Genomic DNA, 6000 nt, shown 5'->3' with positions numbered 1-6000 from the left:
TACTGTCTAGAAGAAATTCACACCAAATATAACTGTATAGGCCGGCTGAAGATAAAAAGATGGAAAAAGATATATCATGCAAGCATTAATCAAAAAAAGCAGGATTGGCTATATTAATATCAGAAAAAGTAGATGTCAAAGCAAAGAAAATTACCAGAAACAGAGAGGAACTTACATAATAATAAAAAGATCAATTCACTAGACATAGAAATCCTAAATGTATATGCACCAATAACAGAGCTAAAAAATATGTGAAGCAAAAACTGATGGAACTGAAAAGAGAAATAGACAAATCTACAGTTATAGTTGGAGACTTCAGCACTTTCTCTCTGAACCACTATACATAAAATGAACAAGGCTAAAGAGGATTTCAAAAACACCATCAACCAACAGAATCTAATTGACATTTACAGAACACTCCACTAAACAACAGTAGAATACACATGCTTTTCAAGTGCCCAGGGAACATATACCAAGAGAGACCATATTCTCAGCCATAAAACAAAACTCAACAAATGTAAAAGAACTGAAATTATATAGACTATATTTCATGACTACAATGGAATCAAACTAAAAATCAATCATGGAAGATAATAGGAAAATTTCCAAACACTTGGAAACTAAACAGCTAAACTAAATAATCCATAGAAGGAAGTTACAAGAAAAATTAAAAAAATACATTGAACTGATGAAAACGAAAATACAACATATCAAAATTTGTGGGACACAGCTAAAGCAGTGCTGAGAAGGAGATTTATAGCATGACATGCATATATAGCAAACAGGAAAAGTCTCAAATCCATAATCTAAGTGCCCACCTCAAGAACCTAGAAAAAGAAGAGCAAAATAAATCCAAAGCAAGCAGAAGGAAATAAATACTAAAGATAAGGGAAAAGTCAATGAAATTAAAAACAGAAAAACAATAGAGAAAATCAAACAAAACAAACAGCTGGTTTCTTTCAAAATATCAGCAAAATTGATAAACCTCTAGCAAGCCTGACCAAAAAAAGAGCAAAAAACCACATACCATATTTTTACGAAAATAACGTGTACCTTCTACGTTTGTTTGCCAACCCCATCATCTCCCCAAGAGGTATTTTTGTAAGCACACTATGCTAATTTTTTTACAGCAACATGTAAAAAAAAACTGGCATAGTGCCACTTACGAAAACACATCGTGAGGGGAGGGCACACATTATGTATGTAAAAATACAGTACTACCAATATCTGGAGATAAACAGGGGATAGCATTACAGACCCTGCAGACATCAAAAGGATAATAAGGCAATACTGTGAACAACTCTGGAGCCCTGGTGGCGTAGTGGTTAAGAGTTCGGCTGCTAACCAAAAGTTCGGCAGTTCAGAATCCATCAGCCTCTCCTTGGAAACCCTACAGGACAGTTCTACTCTGTCCTACAGGGTTGTTATGAGTCGGGATTGACTAGACGGTACGAGTTTGGTTTGATTTTGGTTTATGAACAACTCTACACACATGAATTTGATAACTTAAGTGAAATGGAACAATTAATCAAAACATATAACTTACCCAATATGAAATAGATAACGTGACTGGTCCTATAACTAAAAATAAAATTGAATTCATAATTTTAAAACTCCCCCAAAACAAATCTCCAGATCCAGATGGTCTCACCAGAGAATTCTAACAAACGTTTAAAGAAGAATTAACATCAATTCTACACAATCTGTTCCAGAAAATAGAAGAAGAGGGAACATTTCTCAGTTCTTTGCATGAAGCTAGTTATTACCCTAAGAAGCCCTGGTGGTGCAGTGGTTAAGAACTCAGCTGCTAACCCAAAGGTCAGCAGTTCAAACCCCCCAGCCACTCCATGGGAGAAAAATGTGGCAATCTGCTTTTATAACGATTATAGCCTTTGAAACCCTATGGGGCAGTTCTAGTCTGTCCTACAGCGTCTCTGAGTTTGAATTGTCTCAACAGCAACAGATTTTTCTGTATTATCCTGATACCACAACCAGACAAAGACAGTACAAAAAAAAAAAATTACAGGCTAATATCCTTCATGAATTTAGACAAGAAAATCCTTAACAAAATACTAGCAAATAGAATTTGAGAGTATATAAAAATAATTATACACAATGGCCCAGCAGAGTTTATTGCACGTATGCAAGGCTGGTTCAATATCCCAGAATCTATCGATGTAATCTCCTTTATTAACAAGCTAAAGAAGAATAAACACATGCTCATAAATTGATGCAGAAAAAGAATTGACAAAATTCAACACTCATACATGATAAAAACTCTTGGAAAAATCAGAATAGAGGAGAACTTCCTCAACTTGATAAAGAGCATCTATAAAACACCTACAGCGGTCATTATATTTAATGGTGAAAGACTGAATGCTTTCCTCCTAATTTCAGGAAGAAGGCAAGGATGTCCACTCTCACCACTCTTATTCAACGTAGTGCTAGAAGTTCTAGCCAGTGCCAAAAGGTAAGAAAAGGAAATAAAAGCCATACAGATAGGAAGAAACTAAACTGTCCCTATTTTTTGATAATATGATTGTCTATGTAGAAAAGCCCAAGGAATCTACCAAAACATCCTATAATAAGTGAGTTCAGCAAGGTCACAGGATATAAGATAAACATACAAAAATTTTATTTCTATATTCTAGCAATGAACATGTGGACACCAAAATTTAAAATGCAATACCATCTACAACTGCTCAACAACTGAAATACATTAGTGTAACTCTAACAAAACATGTACAGGACTTTTATGCTAAAAATTATATAACACTGATGAAAGAAATTAAAGAAGATCTAAATAAATTGGGAAACATACCATGTTTATGGATTGGAAGTCTTAACATGGTAAAGATATCAATTCTCTCCAAACTGATATACAGGCTTAAAGCAATTCCTATCAAATTCAGGAAGATTTTTTGTAGATATTTATAAGATTATTCTAAAATGTATGTGGAAATGTAAAGGAACTAGAATAGCTAAAACAATTTTGAAAAAGAAGAACAAAGTGGAAGGAATCAGTCTACCTGCTTTCAAGATTTATATAGCTACAGAAATCAAGACTGTGGTATTGGTGGAGCAACAGACACACAGACCAGTGGAAGAGAACAGAGAAACCAGAATTAGACCCACACAAATATGCCCAACTGATTTTTGACCAATGTGCAAAGGCGGTTTAATGGAGGAAAAATAGCCTTTTCAATAAATGGTGCCAAAGCAACTGCACATCCATAGGCAAAACAAAAAACCTCAACTTAAAATGAATCATGGACCTAAATGTAAAATACAAAAATATAAAAACTTTTAGAAAAAAATCCTCAGGACCTAGGGCTTTGTTAAGAATTCTTAGACATGACACCAAAAGCACAATTCATAAAAGAAAAAAAATCAGCGAATAGGACTTCATCAAAATTAAAAACTTTTGCACTGCAAAAGACTGATAAGAAGATGAAAAACCAAGCTACAGAGTGGGAAAAAGTGTTTGCCGACTACACATCAGACAAAGGACTGGTATCTAGAATACATAAAGAATTATCAAAACTCAACAATAAAAAAAGCAATCCAATTAGAAAATGGGCAAATGACATTTCACCAAAGAGGATATACAAATTGCAAATAAGCAGATATAAAGACATTATCATTAGCCTTTAAAAACCAAACCAAACCCATTGCCGTCGAGTCGATTCCGACTCATAGCAACATATTGAGTAGCACTGCCAACCTTTTGGTTAGCTGCTGAGCTCTTAACCACTGTACCACCAGGGCTCCTCAGTAGCCATTAGAGGAATGCAAATTCAAACCACAATGAGATATCACTACAAATCTATCAGAATGGCTAACAAATAAGAATAGTGAAAACACCAAATGCTGGTGAGGATGTAGAGCTATAGGACCCGACAAACATCTTTGGAAAACAGTTTGGCATTTCCCTAGCAAAATTAAACATACACTTGGTTCTACCCCATGACTTATCTACTTGATACATAGCTTAGAAAAACTTTTCACAGGTGCATCAGGGAACATGTAAACAATGCTTTTACGAGTAACAGCATTGTTTGTAATAGCAGAGAGAAAACCGGAGGCATTTTTAATGTGAATTCCCTGGTTTTGCTAATGTACTATGGTTATGTAAGATGTTATTACTGGTGGCAACTGGGTGAGGATACACTGGATCTCTTCATACTATTTTTGCAACCTCCATGTGTGTTTGAAATTATTTCAAAATTTTAAAACTGGACATAATCTACTGAAAATAACTAAGTAAGTTGGGGCATACTGTGGAAGACTAAACAGCAGTGAAAGTGAAAGAACTTCTACTATATGCATTAACAGGTAATGCTCAGGAATATAATGTTAAGAAAAAAAGCAAGTCGTAAGAGAAAATATACAGTTTGATACCTTATTTTAAAAAAAGTTGCCGTCGAGTTGATTCCAAGTGATCCTGTATGACAGAGTAGAACTGCCCCATAGGATTTCCGTGGAGCGGCTGGTGGATTCGAACTGCCAGCCTGTAACCACTGCACCACTAGGGCTCCTTGATACCTTATATAAAGTCCAAAAGATGCAAAACAAGCAAAACAAAACAAGGTATTGTTGAAGGACACATCCAAATGTGATCAAACTCCAAGAAAAGCCAGGGTTCTGCATTTCTGCCTGGGGGAAGAAAGGAAAGGGGTGTAGTAGAGGGAAATCCAAGGAGGCCTCAAAAATATTGTAGCTGTTGAACTTCTCCAGCTGGACATTGTTATTGATAGGCTTTTTTTTTTTTTAATTACTTACATATAAATCGTACACACTCTTAATAGGAAGCTTTGCATAATTTAAAAAATGGAACATAAAGATGCTAAGTGGAAGGAATTTTCTCCAGTGGGGTTGTCAAGCTGAGTGTCAGAGTAGTCACATTTTCTGCTGCCTAGAGAAGGCCCGTCTGCTCTAGGGCAGGTTAAAGACAAGACCCAAAATAAAAAAAGACAAAACAGTGATAAAAGATGGAGAAGGAGAGAGGGGAAGGAAAGGGAGGGCAGAGCAGACTTGGAGTTCCTGAGGCTCTGATTCCCACAGCACAATGCCCATGAGCAACACCGGTATCTGCTCCAGCCACATGAGCCAGCCCATGCTGCTATGCTTACAGTATTTGGAGTTGGGTTTTTGTCATTGAATTGGAAGAATCATGACTAACAGATTCCCACCATGCATCCTGGCCCATGGTCAGGCCAGCTGGATCTGAGAAGTACAGGGGCTAACTCTGGCCTAGAGGTGCCCAGAGAGGCCGGTACCCCTCCCCTCTCTCACCTACTGCCACACCACCTTGCACGTGAAGGACTAGATGATCAGAGAAGGTATAAGACTTGCCTAAGCTTACCTAAAAGACAGTGCTCCTTCACTCCTCAGCAGCCTTGTCTTGATGCGGGGCAGTGCTTGGTTTAGTGGTAGAGTTCTTGCCTTCTATATGGGAGACCCAGGCTCAATTCCTGGCCAGCGCACCGTATGCTCAGCCACCTCCTGTCTGTCAGTGGAGGCTCACATGTTGCTATGATGCTGAACAGGTTTCAGCAGAGCTTCTAGGCTAAAACAGACTAGGCAATCTACTTCTAAAAATCAGCCAATGAAAACCCTATGGATCACAATGGTCCAGTCCACAACTGATCATGAGGACCCCGGGCAGCATTTCGTTCCGTTGTGCATGGAATCACCTCAGCTGCCTTGTCTTACTACAGATGATTTCCTCAGGACAGGATGAGAGGGTACAAGAAGACAGCCCCGATGTTAGGAGAAGGTGCATGTTGGAGGAGTGTGCCTGGTTGACTGACTTGACCAGTAACTCCCTTGGCTCTTCTGTGGAGGTACCACTCACAGAGGTAGGAAAGACTGTGACTTGGGAGTCTGATCTCCTTCTAGAGCTTCCTTCAGCCTCATGCTGGACATGATCTCCTGAAACAGCAAGAACCGCAGAGGAGAGGTGGGTGGGAGTTTGGATGGTTACCCTGAGCTTGCTGC

Source organism: Trichechus manatus, unplaced genomic scaffold (genome assembly GCF_000243295.1).
Source record: "Trichechus manatus latirostris isolate Lorelei unplaced genomic scaffold, TriManLat1.0 scaffold00084, whole genome shotgun sequence".
In the NCBI taxonomy this organism is placed as follows: domain Eukaryota; kingdom Metazoa; phylum Chordata; class Mammalia; order Sirenia; family Trichechidae; genus Trichechus; species Trichechus manatus.
Note: the sequence above shows the minus strand (reverse complement) of the source record.